This window comes from Pongo abelii, chromosome 2 (assembly GCF_028885655.2).
Source record: "Pongo abelii isolate AG06213 chromosome 2, NHGRI_mPonAbe1-v2.0_pri, whole genome shotgun sequence".
Classification (NCBI taxonomy): domain Eukaryota; kingdom Metazoa; phylum Chordata; class Mammalia; order Primates; family Hominidae; genus Pongo; species Pongo abelii.
The window spans coordinates 124,252,357-124,269,461 of NC_085928.1; positions in this window are offsets into that span (position 1 = coordinate 124,252,357).

The following is a 17,105-nucleotide window of genomic DNA, read 5'->3' on the forward strand; positions in this document are numbered from 1 at the left end:
ACTACAGCATGAATTATTATCTTTTTATGTCTATTTTCAAATTTCATTGAGAAATTTTTTAATACTCCTTGCTTATTCAAAGTATTCTTGGCAAGTATCAACCCTATATTTTTCCAGATAAATTTTATAATCAATTAGCCAGAATTTTAAAAAGCAAACACCTTTTTTTAAATTGGCTTTTATATTAAATTTTGAAATTTACTTGGGAAAAATTTATTTTCATCCCAGAATATTGTATATATCCACTCTTTTATTTCTTTTATAAAGTTATTTTGCACACATTTTTCTGTTGAATGTATTCCTAGTGATTATTGTTTCACTGCAGCTGTTGGATTTTACAGATTTATTTTGTCTCTGGACATTTTGTTAGTTGTATAGCATTTTCTAGTTGATTCTTCTCACTTTTCTAGTCAAATAATGTCAACTATAAATAGTAATTGAATCTCCTCCTTTGCAATTGTTAAACATCTTGGTTACACTTCTTGTTTTATGCCATTGATTGAATCTTGCAAAACAAAGCTGAAGAAAAGGTAGTGACAATAGTTCAAATCTTTGTTTCTTTTCTCATTTTAATGAGAATGTTTTTGTTGTTTTATTCGTATATGCTAAGTTGGCCTCATATTACATATTCTTTCTTTTCTTGTTCAAGATTTTGTTTGTAATGTACTGATATTCATTGATTAATTTTCTAAACTGATTACATGATTTTTCATGTGGTGTGATAATTCATATTATCACATTTCTTATTAAGAAACCATAATAGGTGGATAAGGTTTTTAGATTATATTCTACTTGCTCTTGATGAATTATTTCTTTTAATAAACTACCAAATTTGACTGACTGTACTTTAAGAACTTAAAATATATATCAATAATATTTATACATTTATACTTTCAGTTTAATGAAGTATAGCATTTATATAGCAAAGTTCACATGTTATAAATGTATTATGAAGTGATGATGTGAAATGTTTCTATTTTTATTTTATTTCATTTAAAAATTTTATATTTTGATCCCTTCTGTTAGATTTCAGCTGCAGGATTAAGCTTATCATGTAAAATGAACTGTTAAGCTTTCCATCATTTTCAGGGATGGAAAATGTTTATGTAATATGAGAATTTTCTGTCTCTTTATACTTTAAAATAACTAGTCTATAAAATCATATCTGAGCCTAGATCCTTTTTATGAACTTTTTCCATTTATTTCATGACTATTTGTGTCATATTTTATCTCTGTACAATTTTGTAATATTTTCTATAGGAATTGGTAGTATATATTATTGCCCTATGCTTTGAAAACAATAACCATTTATCTGGTTATATCATATTTTAAACCTAATTTGTGAATTTATGTTCTCCAATTTCTTTCTGAGATTACATTTGCCAGGAAAATTCATTGTTTTCCTCAGGAACTTGTTCTTTGCTTTATGCAGCCTATGTCTTTAATTATTTATTTTCAGCTTTTAACTTTATTAATTCCCTCCATTTCATTAGACTTGTTTTATTATTTCTCATATAACTTCCTGAATTCTTTACTCATTTTTCTTGTGCTATTTTTCTTGTTGTAAATGAAAGCATTCATAACAATGAAATAACTCTGAGGACATGCCACATGTTCATATATGAGTTTTCTAAAATTTTTTATCTTTCTAAAAATTCTGCGAATGCTTTTTGGATAGACTCTCTGAATCAAGAGTTCAGAATGCTGTAATGTAAAGATAGAAGCTGATTTCCACCTCATACAACAGGAGTTCTAGGATGGTTCAGAGCTAATAAGGCAGTTCCTACATGATTGTCCAAGCTCCCAAGAATCTCCTGCAATTTTGCACCAATATCCTTTGGACCTTATTTTTGTCCACATAAGTATTACATAAGTGATGTGTCTGTCTTGGAGAATCACAAACATCACATCTGGAGGCACAAGTTGTCCATTTGACATTAACTGTGATCACCTGGTAAAGGTATTGTCTAATTTCCCCACTACATATTTAGGATGTTTTTCCCTTTTGCAACTAATAAGTTGTTTATAGGGAAGCACTTTGAGATCACACAAATATCTTACTCCCCGTCAGAAAATTCCCCCTAGATTCAGCATCCATGATGATATTTGCTGAGAAGCAATTTTTATCAAAATTACTGCATTTAACTTGTACATTAAAGACAGCATATGGGACAATTATTTTGGTGTCAATGTCTCTCTCCCTGTTTCTGACAATAACCCGACCCTTAACAATCCTTTGCCCCACCCAACCCAACATAACATAAATTCCTTTTAGTAGCTTCTCCTTTAAGTTATTAATTTTAAAATTATTATGATCATATTTCAAACATTTTCAAAATTAGAAAGTATAATACAATGAGCTTTTTTTACCCATCACCTCACTTCAATAGTTGCTGAGATTTTGCCATATTTCTTCTCTCTTCCTACTTACTGAGTTTACATTGCTGAAGTATTTTAATGCCAATTCTAGACCTCCTGTCACTTCATTACTACATGCTTTAGTATCTATTATTTTAAAATATGGACATTTTCTTAAATGAAAAAAACAAAATCTTGGTGGAAAGAGCTAGAAAAAATTCCTTGTTTCCTGATGAAAATCTGCCTTCTGTCTTTATAGAGTTCTTGTGTCAGAAAAATTAAACTGAGCTGGACAATATACATCACATTGTCCTCCAGGAAAGTGTTTTACCAAATAGAAATTCCCGTCACTTTATCTTTGGCTCAAGCTTTTCTAATAGAGAAAAGACTGTCTATATTTTAAATATGTGTTCTGTTTAGCAGAGAGAGAGAGAGAATCAGTTAGGAATATGGTCCAACAAGTTTATCTAAACTTTTGCAATTGTTTGTAGCAAAACTCTTTGCCCAGTGAATTTGTTCTCATTCATTCTGTGCATCCATGTGCAGACTTCTGTGAACAGACAATTCAAGAATTATGTGATAAGAGACATCTTTGGCATTAGAACATGAAGTCCTATAAATCTATCAGGGAAATCTATTGCCAAACAATTTAGCAGCTAGAAAATTTGTGTGGTTCAGGTAAGAACCAGCCCAAGGCTTTGGGCTGAAGTGCATGCCATCCAAAGGTCATTGAAAGCCCTGCAAAAATTAACAGCGGAACATAAAACTAAATACTGCATATTCTTACTTATACATGGGAGCTAAATGATAAGAACTCATGAACACAAAGAGGAGAATAACAGACACTGGGACCTACTTGAGGTTGGAGGGTGGGACAAACGTGAGAGTCAAAAACTACCCACTGGGGACTATGCTTGCTACCTGGATGATGAGATTATTTGTACAACAAACCCCAGTGACATGCAATTTACTCATGTAACAAACTTGCACTTGTACCCCCGAATTTAAAATGAAAGAAAGGGCTAATATCTGGAATCTACAATGAACTCAAATTTACAAGAAAAAAACAAACAACCCCATCAAAAAGTGGGCAAAGGATACGAACAGACACTTCTCAAAATAAGACATTTATGCAGCCAAAAGACACATGAAAAAATGCTCATCATCACTGGCCATCAGAGAAGTGTAAATCAAAACCACAATGAGATACCATCTCACACCAGTTAGAATGGCAATCATTAAAAAGTCAGGAAACAACAGGTGCTGGACAGGATGTGGAGAAATAGGAACAGTTTGACACTGTTGGTGGGATTATAAACTAGTTCAACTATTGTGGAAGTCAGTGTGGTGATTCCTCAGGGATCTAGAACTAGAAATACCATTTGACCCAGCCATCCCATTACTGGGTATATACCCAAAGAACTATAAATCATGCTGCTATAAAGACACATGCACACGTATGTTTATTGCGGCATTATTCACATTAGCAAAGACTTGGAACCAACCCAAATGTCCAACAATGATAGACTGGATTAAGAAAATGTGGCACATATACACCATGGAATACTATGCAGCCATAAAAATGATGAGTTCATGTCCTTGTAGGGACATGGATGAAATTGGAAATCATCATTCTCAGTAAACTATCGCAAGGACAAAAAAACCAAACACCGCATGTTCTCACTCACAGATGGGAATTGAACAATGAGAACACCACATGGACACAGGAAGGGGAACATCACACTCTGGGGACTGTTGTGGGGTGGGGGGAGGGGGGAGGGATAGCATTAGGAGATATACCTAATGCTAAATGACGAGTTAATGGGTACAGCACACCAGCATGGCACATGTATACATATGGAGCTAACCTGCACATTGTGCACATGTACCCTAAAACTTAAAGTATAATAATAACAAAAAAAAGAAAAAGAAAGTTGAAAAGTAAAATAAATTAAAAATATAGTAGTTGCCTTTAGAAAACTTTAAAAAAAAAAATTAAGACCCTGCAAGGAGACAGCAGCTCTTCAGTGGGCTCCCTCAAGCAGTAGTTCCCTAATGCCCGTTCTTGGACTAGAGCAGGGTTACCACACAGTGTTCACCAGCCTAAGGATTTCAATCTGGAGGAAAACAAGGACCATACTGGTAGTTTCTTATAAACCAATTTGTAGTCATCTGGGCAACGAATTCAAATGTCCTACTTTCTAAAAATAGTAGTGCTAATAAGTAGTGTTTGCTTGTAGGTTGGTTTTTCTCAATATCTTTACTTAGTACAATTAAAATGTTGCCAATCTTATGCCAAAGCATCCAGTTCTTTAATTGTTAATTTTACCTTAGATTGCTAGACTGGTAACCCTAATGTAACAGATGTAATAGTTTTTAATATCTAGATTCTGTCAGCTCTAGCTCTGTGTCCTCAATCCACAAATATCCCTTGCATGTGAAATCTATTAACTTTTTGCCCCTGAGGATATCTCTTCAAGGAAATAGTAACTAGCTCCTGGCTTCACCGGGGTCATGTGCAAATGAAAGCACAGGCTGCTCCCTGTAGCCTCAAGCTTGTTCTGGACTGGTAGATGATGAATCATTGCATTCCTCTTCATGTGCAGGAAGTAGCACCTAAACATTTGACATAGGATCAGCATCTGCATCATGGATGCCTCATGACAAAAGGCCTCTCTCCTGCATCCTTCTAGACAATGACAAGAAAGAAAATGGAAAACAGTATACCAATAGGTAAAATTTTTTTCTTTAGATGAAAAAGTATTCTCTTTTTCATTAGAAAACAAGAACATTTTAGCATTCACCTAGTTTATTATAGCTACAAACATTTTTGAGCTTATATGTAGTGATCACAGTTAGCACAGGTTTTCTGCTTTCTGTTTCGTAGTTGCTATGATCTTATCCTTATTCAATTACAGGACAATTATAGGTCATATCAATCTTTTAAAACTAATGGATTTTAAAACATTTCATAAACAAATCCTGGTTTCTGAACGGTATTGCATAGGATGTTTTTCCTTTTGTTTTAGTTTTCCTTCAAAATAGAAAGAAAATCTCTTTCTGTTTATTTCCTTCCTAAACAGAAGAAAATGTAGCATAAGAAAGACATTCACTTGTAGTTTACATTGTCCTATAAAATACATGGTACTAAATTGTGGGCTATCACACTTATTTATCTGAAAGTATTTCAAGCGATGAGTATCAAACTGGCTCCTTGATATATAAGTGTATGTATAGTCTCTGTGTGACAGAGAGAGAAAAAAAATGAAGAGATTTTTAGTTTTTGTCTTCTTTCTTTTGGATTCAAGAAGAAAAGAGAAAACAATATTATATCTCTGCTTTAATTTGTATACGTGTACAGAGAAAGCGCTTTGCATATATGTGAGGCTTGTTTCATGCAAAATAGCAATGACAAGGTGATCTTCATAGACAGAAGAGGGAAGTCAGGGAGACAGTCATCGAAATAGAATTGTATGCACATACTGTCACACATCCCATCATGATAGAGACAGCACCAGTATCGGGGAGCAGAGAGCAACTGTGTGTAAACGTGCTTGAGGTCCTGTGAAAGGCAGGGCGGTAAAGTCTGTTTAGAGTACTTGACTGCACTTGCTTCCTGTGGTCCGGAAGTGAAAGCAAATAATCTATTATAGGAGTCCTTATCCCTTCTGGGAAACAACATTTCTGGTCTGACCAAGAGATAAATAAATTTGAGGGCAGAAGCATGGAGAGGATGGGTCAGTTTTTGTGATAGAATTTGTGGCAAAGACTGCTAATTATTACAAGAAGACTTTGTATTTTTTTGTGACAGATTGTCTCATTGCTCTAAATATTTTCTGTCCCTCTATCTTAGTTTAAGTTCTTGTGGAAGGATACCTTGAAGCAAGGATTCAAGTGTAAGTAGTTTATTTGGGCAGTGATCACAGGAAATACCAACATGGGAAAGAAAAGCAAGACAGAAATAAGATAAAGGCCAAGAAAGAACATGCTATAAAGCACATTACCAATGAGAGCAACTGGAACTCCCTCCAGTGTAAACCATGAACCTCAGAGTTATCCTGAGAGATGAGGGAGCTAATGTATTTATTGATTGAAGGCTGCTCGTAGGGGTGGTGGCTTGGGCATTAATTCCCTGGCATACTGGCCTGCTTTAAACATGGACAGGAAGGGCTTCATACTGTCAGATGGAAGTAAATTGATGCCCACTGAAATAGCAAGAGCCAAGAGAATGCTCATGGTGGACTCACTTTATCTACTTTACCCTCTGTGTGAAAGGATTAGACAGTCATCCCTTGACTGTCTGGGGGATTAATTCCAGGATCCTTTGAAGGTACCAAAATCCTCAGATACTCAAGTCTCTGATACAGAATGGCCTAGTATTTACTTGTAACCTATGCATATCTTCTCATATATTTTAAATTATCTCTAGATTGCTTATATCTAATGCAATGGAAATGCTATGTAAATTGTTGCTATGCTGTAATTTTTAATTTGTCTTATTTTTGTTGTATTGTTATTTTAAATTATTTGTTTTTAATATTTTTGATCCACAGTTGGTTGCATCCATGGATGCAGAACCCGAGGATATACAGGGTGGACTGTATATCCTGCCCTATTGACTAAGCTTAGCTAGGTTACTCCCTGTGGGGGGATTATATTTCTCTGCTCCATTGACATTGAAGTGTCAGCAGAAGTGATGTATTTGACTTTCCAGCACAGCTTTAGGAGCCATCACCTACCTTCCTTTCTTTCTTTTTCTTTTTCTTTTCCTTTCCTTTCCTTTCCTTTCCTTTCTTTCTTTCTTTCTTTCTTTCTTTCTTTCTTTCTTTCTTTCTTTCTTTTTCTCTCCTTTCTTTCTTTCTTTCTTTCTTTCTTTCTTTCTTTCTTTCTTTCTTTCTTTCTTTCTTTTTCTTTCATTCTCTTTTCTTGTCTCTCCCTGTTCCCTCCCTCCCTCCCTCCCTTCTTTCCTTCCTTCCTTCCTTCTTTCCTCCCCCTCCTCCCCTCCACTCCCCTCCCCTCCCCTCCCCTCCTCTCCCCTCCCCTTCCCTTCTGTTTGAGATGAAGGTCTTGCTGGTTCACCAGGCTGGAATGCATTGGCTATTCACAGGCCCGGTTATTGTGCACTATACCCTGAAACTCCTGGGCTTAAGTGATCCTCCTACTTCAACCCATGGTTACTTTATTTTTTTCCTTCTACTTTGTACACAGCAACATCCTGGGTAGGAACTGCTCATTTAATCTGGGTCCTGAGATGAAAAAAATATGTAACTAAGCCTCAGCATGGTGTAGACTTAGAAAGAAATAACATAGATGATTATATGCCCCAGAATATTTCAGGTTGTTTATTATAGCAGGATAGCTAATCCATCCTGACAAATGCCTTGTTTCTAGAAATAAATTGTTGAGGGGAAAAGCAAATAAACAAACATGGTATTGACTTCATGTTTGGGCAGATAATAGTGTGGAAACTGTCATGGATGGCATGCAATTTATGCAGTAGTGAAACATTTTGACAAAACCCTGTCAGTAATAATTTTGAGGGCAGATAATAAACCAAATGAGTTTGTTATCTTAGGTAAAGAAGTTGTAAAGCAGAGTATAAGCAGCCTGATATGCTATTGGCTGAATTTCATGATAAAGAGGTAAGCTCAGAAAAATAATTGGCTGGTTTGCAAGCAGAAGTAGAAAGGAAAAGAGAAAAAAGTCCAGATTTTCAGGACTTGCAGCACTGAAAACCTCTGGTTTATAATAACAGAAAAAATTAAGGACCCTTGTCCTCTAATTGTACTCTGAAACAACAATACCTGCCCTAACTGTCTTACTCAGGATTATTTTATGTGGAAAAGAAAACCTTTTTGTTCTTTATTTTATTTTATTTTATCTTTATTTTTTGAGACAGAGTGTCACTCTGTTGCTCAGGCTGGAATGCAGTGGCACGATCTCGGCTTACTATAACCTCTGCCTCCTGGGTTTAAGCAATTCTCCTGCCTCAGCCTCCCAAGTTTCTGGGATTACAGGTGCCCGCCATCATGCCCAGGTAATTTTTGTGTTTTTAGTAGAGAGGGGATTTCACCATGTTGGCCAGGCTGGTCTTAAACTCCCTACCTCAAGTGATCTGCCCTCCTCCACCTCCCAAAGTGCTGGGATTACGGGTGTGAGCCACCGTGCCCGGCCATTATTTGAAAGCCACTGTCACTTCTGGTCTCTGTTATCTGCATGCACATTCAAGCTGATATGATGTAGTCAGAACACTCAGGGGTTTGTTTGCTCCAGAAAACTTTAACTGATGACTCTGGTGAGAATGGTCTGGGTTTCATCAATACGTAGTCACCTGGGAGGGACTAGAGTTAGGGGATGGCACTGGGTGGAGAAGAAGAGCACAGATCTCCATGTTAGTGGATGCTGCACAGTGGTTTGTAGATGGGTTGGCAGGAGGAATAGGAGCAATAACCTGCCAGTTTAGCAGCTGATGGCCTGAAACATCGGCCTCTAGTTGTCTCTAGGTTTCCTTAGGAATGTCACATAATAGAGTTATTTGCCAAAAAGGGTTATTTGTCTGCCATTCAGTATGAGAGGTCCTTTAAGAGAGGGATCATTCTCTTAGTTATTTACATAGGAATCCTCCCCATAAATATTTGTAGCAAAATATGAGATAATAACTATTGAGCTCATTTTTGCCATAATCGATCACTTCCTTCTGATCTTCCATTAACAGAGTTATCTTTAATGCATTCTACAGAATTCTGATAAAAACACAGGATCTCATGACTGGGAGAACATGGTGACAATTAGCTTCAAGTTGTTAACACAGAAAGGAATGCTTGTTCAGCACAGAAATGGGGCTAATGTAGGGCAGGTATGGATTTCTTTATTGATATTGACGTTCACCTCTCTCTTCCTGAACACACCTGCCAACAGTTGGGTTGACAGGGCAGTGAAAGGATTAATATTATTGTCCAAGCATAAAATAAACCTTCTTTCCTAGGGTACATTAATCATTTCCTAAGAATTATCATGTTTGGAAAAAAATAAAACCTCGATTAATCCCACAAAATAGAAATTTTATAATCAACATTTTCTGACTATTCAGCAGTCAGACTTTAAATGTTTAGATTCAATTTGGCAAAAAGTCAATGCCATGGGAAAAATAGTGAGAAAACTACTTCTCAGAAATAAAAAGGCTTAAGAGACACAACAACCAAATCTAAACTATTATCTTATTCGGATTATGATTCAAGCAAACCAACTGTAAAAATATATTTTTGAGACAGTCTGGTCAGTTTGATTATGGACTTAGAATTAGAAGATACCTGAGATGATAGTGGCATTGCTTCTTCATTTTATTACTTAAGTGCTGCTAACAAAGGAAAGCTCCTTGAGTGGAGGGTAGAAGATTCAGCTCCTTTAGACAATCCATCATAGCCGGGCTCTGCAAAGTCTCCAGTGTCACCTGTAACCATCATCACAGTATGTGTTCCAGCCAAAGTGCTGTACTTGAAATTCCTCAGACACACTCTCCTCTTTCAGAACTCAGTGTCTTAGCAAAAGCTGTTTCCTGGAGTTTGCCTGAAACCCTCTACCTGCCAAAGCTGTCCTTGAAAATTGCCTTCCTGTATTCTTTCCCCAGCAAATGTGGCAGCTTTTTATAGCACTTACACCATTAGATTGCATTTATTTCTTGAAACATCTGTCTTTTCCCAATGTTCCCTGTATATCCCTCCAGCTGCCACCCAATCTGTCCATTTCCTTCAAAAAAGAGTGGTTTCTATTTACTGTCTCTATTTCCTTTCTTCCCTTTACTCTGCATACCACTTAATATGCTTCCCCACTCCCCTCTCCAATGAACTATCTGTCTAACAGTGTTCTCCAAAATTTCTAATCTTGCCAGAGCTCTGATTTCTTGATTTCTATGGATTCCTGTTTTAGTGACTGTCTCACTTTAACATATCTTAACATAGTCTCCCCCAAAAAGCAGATGACAAACAAGGGCTTCTGTGCTGGGATTCCATTTTGGAAAAAGCTATTCCAAAGAACATGAGTGGAGGACTTAGAAAACTGAAAAACAGAGAAGGAGAAAAAGCCAAACCAACGGTGCAACACTTGACCAAGAAAATCACCACTGTAGGCCACAGGACTCCATCTTGGTAGGAAGCCTCTAAGGAGTTATGAAAATGCACTTTAGAATGTTCTTCCTGAGATTCAGGAGAGGGGCTACTTATCCATCCGTTTTTGTCTCTCACTTGTGAAGGGTTGCTCCAAGGATGGTGTATTAGTCCGTTTTCACACTGCTGATAAAGACATACGTGAGAGTGGGCAATTTACAAAGGAAAGGGGTTTAATGGAGAACTCACAGTTCCACATGGCTGGGGAGGCCTCACAATCATGGTGGAAGGCAAAGAGGAGCAAGTCACATCTTATTTGAATGGCGGCAGGCAAAGAGAGAGCTTATACAGGCAAACTCCTGTTTTTTTTTTTTTAATTTTTATTTTATGTATGTATGTATGTATTTATTTATTTATTTATTTTGAGATGGAGTTTTGCTCTTCTCGCCCAGGCTGGAGTGTAATGACACCATCTCAGCTCACTGCAACCTCTGCCTCCTAGGTTCAAGCCATTCTCCTGCCTCAGCCTCCTGAGTACCTGGGATTACAAGCGCCCGCCAGCATGCCCAGCTAATTTTTGTATTTTTATTAGAGACAGGGTTTCACAGTGTTGGCCAGGCTGGTCTTGAACTCCTGACCTGAGGTGATCCACCTGCCTTGGCCTCCCAAAGTGCTAGAATTACAGGTGTAAGCCAACAGGCCTGACCCAAACTCCGGTTTTGAAAGCCATCAGATATCATGAGATACATCTTGTGAGACTTATCCACTATCATGAGAACAACACAGGAAAGGCCCACTGCCATGATTCAATTATCTCTCATCCAGTCCCTCTTACAACACATGGGAATTATGGAAGCTACAAGATGAGATTTGGATGGGGACACAGAGCCAAACCATATCAGACAATTAGCAACATTGCACTTCCACATTTGCGCATGTGGAAGTATAGCTGAGTGAATTCCAGCAATGTCCTTTTTGTTGTTGCCAGCTAATCCTTATGGCTAAAGTCCCCAAAGTTACTCTGTACAGTTATGACAAGATACTATCTGATTACATTTTAGCTCAGCTGGTTGTTCCAAAAAATGGCAGCTTTAAGAAAGTGTGACAGTACAATGTGAAGTAGGACACAAGAGATGTTCAATACTCCATTCTTTTTCTGGATCCTTTTCTTCTACTAGTGACTAGTCTAAGTTTGCAGAGAAACACAACGTGTACTGTACATGTTCAAAAAGTCTACACAGATATGTTTCTTTACAGTGGGGACAATCTGTGGGCACTGCCTTAAACAAATTATTAAGATTAAAATCTCTAGAAATAAGACATATCAACTTCATCATGATGTATCAAGAAGGACACACCTCACTTATATAATAGTTTTGCCCCAAATGCGTAACTTCAAACTCATCCTGAGAAAGTATTACAGAAACCCTCTTTCTTTTCAAGTGCTGGTTGCTTTTTCAGTGTAGAACCTGCAGGAAGGAACCTTGAAAACAGAGACATCTGCTAGGAAACTATTGTAATATTCCAGGAAGGAGATCAAAGTGGATTGGACCAGAGTGGAAGCAGTGGAGGAGGAAGAAGGGATTGCATTCTGGAAAAATTTCAAAGGTAGGCAGAGTCAATAGGATTTGCAGCAGATTTGATGTGTGGTGTGAAGGAAACAGAAGAAGTAAGGTTATTTTAGAAGTCTTTGGCATTGACAACAGGTGGAATGGGATGTCATTTTTTAAGATAGGAATGCTATGAGAGGGGCAAGTTTAGTGGAAGACAGATGAGAATCCAAGTTTGTATTTAACATAGTTAACTTTAGATGCTTTTTAGTTAGATGTCAAAAATCAACTAGGCATTGGGAGAATGGTGCTCAAGAGAAAGGTAGGGGCTGGAGTAAGGAACTTGGAAGCTTTTAACATATAGATGGTATTTAAAGACATAAGGCTGTTGACAGCCCTGAATGACAGGGAGTGAGTACAGACAGAGAAGAGATCCAAAGACTAAGATATGAGGCTCTCCTGCCTTGAGAAAGAAGAATTCTTAAAAGAGACTAAGAAGGAAGAGTCAGCAAGGTAGAAAGATCCTCAAGATATGTAGTGTATCCTAAAAGTCAAGGGGGTAAAACATCGTTTCAAATAAGAGGCAATGACTAACTTTGTGTTGATTACCGCAGATAGGTTAAGTAAGGTGAGGACTAAGAACTACACTTTGAACTTGGCAGCAAGAAAGTCCTTGATGACCCTGACATGAGCAGTGTTCCTAGAGTGGTTGGCTTGAGAAGAAGATTTGAGAGGAAAAGAGAACAAAGTTATGGGGGTAGCTGGTGGGGAAGAGAGACAAGAAAAATTCTTTTTAAGACAGAAAAATAACATGTTTTTATGTCAATGGGAATGACCCGGTAGAGGAGAAAATTTGATGAGAAAAAAATTGATAAAACAAAAATCATGAGCAGGAAATGGGGATGTCATCTGGCAGAGGGGTTTGGTTTTAGACAGGCATGTCCAGTGGTTCTTTATTCGCAGTCTACATATTGTCTCTGGTTAATTCTGGGGCACTAAAATCAAACTAAATGCCTCCATTGGACTGTGGTGAGCAGAAGGGCACCTACCTTGTATAAAAGCATCATTTTGTGGACAACTCAGCTCCAGCCAGTTGCTGACAGGTCAGGAGTAAGGATCCAGCTTTACCAGGTGTACTTTGTCAAAAGAAGCCTGTAACCCTGATTTTATGTGAGAGTTCCCAATTTTTAAGTGTTCACAACTAACTCAGAATTAAATGAATAAATTTTTTAAATGCACCCTGAAGGCCAGAGCACATTAGCAGGTTGAATCAAATTGTGGTCTTTGCCCTAGGAAATCACATCGAGGCTCACTATTTTAATTAACATCTCATTTTCCACACAATAGCTGGAATGAGTTTTTAAAATACAAATCTGATTGTATCACTACCCTGCTAAAAATCCTTAAGAGGCTTTCTCTTGCACACTAGACAAAGTTTAAGTTCTATAAAATAGCTTGTGCCATTATCATGCCAAAGCTAACTTTCCCAGCTTCAGCTCTTGCTGTTCTCCTTTTAGACTTGACACTCCAGCGATGGAACATTCCACAATTTCTCAGGTGCACCATGCCCATTATCGCTTCCTGGTCATGGCACATGGGACTTTCACTGCTTGAAAAGTTTCTGTATTCCTTTTTTTCTGGTTCATTTCTACTAGGTCTTTAGATGTCAGCTTACACTTTTTTTTCTCTAACCTGCCTGGCCTGCTGCCCTCTCTCCATGCCACCTTATGCCAGGTCTTTGTTAAGAACCCTTCTCTATGCTCTTGTCACACCTTACACTTCCTCTAGTAGTGTAATTAAAGAACTCAGTGTTCTCTAATTACATGCACCTTCTTTGGAAATTACTGAGACTCTGAGACCTTTGGGGTTAGGAGTGACTACTATGAGGCAGGCATCAAATAAATAAGTGATGGAATTTGGTGCTCTTCATATCTTTACACCAGCAGTCCCTCTCAATTATTTCCTGCTATGTAGATGTCTACTGGCCCCTCAGATTCAACATGCTTCCTTCTCCATGGACCAGAGAACTTGAAGTCTCTCTCACACCTCACATCAGTCATCACCAGATTCTATTGAATATTTCTTGACTATCTCTTAAGTCTTGCTGCTGTTTTCTTTCCACTACCACTGTCTTAGGCAAGACTCTCTTTATTTCTCAATATTTCTAGTTACTCAAAAATATATATCTGTGTCTATAATTCACTTTTTTCTGTCTTCCAACTTATTCTCAACGCTGCTGGCAATCCCATTCCTGGTTTCTTCTGCTTTGAATGCTTCACTTTCTCTTCCTAGGCATTTGGGTATAGTTCAAATGCTTTAAGAGACATTTCTATCCATCCATAATCTACCCTACCCTACGTTTTTTATCTCCTCCCATTTTCTCCCCTCACCACTTACACAAAATGCCCTAAAGATACCAAGCTTATGACAATATCCTAAACATAGTTTCCATGCTTTGTTCTAAATGTATTCACATATACTATTATTTCTGCCAAAATGTTGTTTTTATTTCTCCATAAGGACTTTTATTCATCTTCAGAATTCAGTTCAAACATCCTCTTATCCAGAAATACTTTATTTAATATTTTCCTCTAAGAGTTACCCACTTCCCCTGAGATACCTTTGGTTCTTGTTTATATTTCTATTGTACTTACTTATATGTCTTTTTCTTCTTCTAGACCCTGAGGTCCTTAAGAACAGAGACTGAGCTTTACCTATCTCTGATGTTTCAGTGACCAGACCATCACCTAATGCATGGTAGTCATTTACAGACTTTGTTAGAATGAATGGATGAATAATGGTTATCCCTTGTCACACACAGCTTGAACTTGCCATTGATTCTAAGGGCACTGAATACTCCTGCCCTTTGTGTTTACAGCATTTGCCAAAGCATTTAGTTTTTAACTTAAAAGGAAATAATTAAACAGAAAGGATCCTGTTGCCTTGATCTTGAAATCAATAAGCATTTATCTTATCATGCCTTCTGCAGAGTAGCTAGGAAAATCTAAGTGAAATTGTGAGGAAGTTGACATTGCCTTTGCTATCATCCCAGCTTCCCTTTTAGAGGTCATTTCTTCCCTTCTGAAATTGTTTGCTTTCTAACCTTCTTTTTATCCCCAACACATTTACTGCATTTCCTCTTCCAGGACACTTCATTTTCTTGTCTGTAACAGAATCATAGAAATTTTAACCAGCAATAATCATTAAAGTAAATTGAGATTCTTTTTTGAACGTTTGGTCTGGAAGGAATGAATCTACTTATGAGACCAAAGGAATAGAATGTTTGAAATTGAGTCTATTCCAGAAACTATATAATATGTGGTCCATGTAATCAGAGATGACTTGGCTTCACCCTTCTTTTTATAAATGAGAACAAGCTGAGTCCTCAGACACTGCTAAGCAGTTCTATAACAATCTACTGTCAGTCACAAATTCCCATAAAGTGTTGGGCAGGTAAGTGTAAATAGTTTTTCTATCACATTTCCAGAGACAACTGTGGAATACCATTTAAATGGTATTCCATTTAAATTGGAATACCATTTAAATCTTAGAGAAAAAAATCTCTAATCTAAAATGGTAAAAATTTGAGCACAAGGTGAGGAAACACTACATGACGTTTAATTATAGAGACATTATTTAATCATTAATACCATATGGTAAGTTGAAGAAAACAGGGCAACTTCCCACAAATTTTCTGTTCAGAATTTTAGAAGCACTCAATGAGTAAACACACAAAACCAGTTCTTGTTTACATGGGAGTTAATTCGTGATGTTACATTATGGGAAATATCTATTGTTGCTAGGATAGATCTACAAGGTTTCCTCTTTTCCTCCAAATGAATAACAAATACTGTAGGTATTCTCTGGAGGGGATAGTAATGGCATGATCTTATGCAGCTGATGCCTGAGATGCTGCAAAGGGGGATTAAAAAAAGCTGACAAGAATTTGGAGTTGAGGCAAATCAACAGGCCTGGCCTTGCTAATTGTAGTGAGCATCACACTGAAAATTTTGCTGATTGCAGTCCCTGCCTGGGAAATGCACACCCAGTCTCATAATTAGCAGTAACAGCATTAATAATCTTCCAGAAAATACCTTCTCCAAGCTCTTTGTTTTCTTTCAAATTTCTATAGCTATTTTTCTCACATTTTCTCTCTGGAGTTAGAGTTAGGAAACTAAATGATAACCCTTGAATGCCAATTAGATGTGAGGCACTCTGCAATGTATTATTTCATTTCATTATTGTGTGGCCACAATAAAGACCACACTCCCATCTATAGATATGGAAACTGAAGCAAAAAGTTTGAATAACTTGCCAGAGATCATAACCACTAGCAGGCATGTCCCAAAGGACCACACTGCCACATCTCCGATAAGCACTTTTTAAATTTGGGAATATGGGTATATAGTGGGTAGAAATTTCATTCCACAAACTCAGGTGTTCAAGAAGCATAAAATGATTTTTCCACATAAAACAAAATTTACTATAAATACTTCATCTGGCCAGTTGGTTGGAATTTTAGCTCAATCCGTTTCTTCCCATTGCCTATTCATTGGAGTGATGTCTCCATAGTGCCTCCATAATAATGTAAGGCACTAAAGGGAGTATGCAGGCTGGGTCATCAGCTATCCATGCTGGCACCTACTGAGATGTCCTCATTCCTCACTATCTTTAGGTGCTGGTCTATGCAGGTCCTTTCTGAGTTCATCCCCGAAACCAGCCTTCAACCTAACAGTTAGGCTCATTTGAGTCCAGCTTTCTCCCACTTAACCCAGGCCCCTGTTGGGTTTTGGGATTTTTCTCCAAATCTGGATCTCACTGTGATTGGGAAACTTGGTTTGGTCAACTATAGCCCTTCACCCTTTCCATGTTCTTCTCAGATGCAGGCACATTTTTACCACTCCCATATCTCACTGGGCAGTGGGCAATAGTAAGGCTGTCTACATCTCACCTGACTGAACACACCTCAAAGTCATTTATACTCTGGCATCCTGCCTTTTGCCTGGTGTCTACCTGGGAAAGAAAGCATAGGTTGCCCCTGCACTGGAGTCTCTCAAATTATCTGAGATTTCTGCTATATCTCTATATCCCAAAC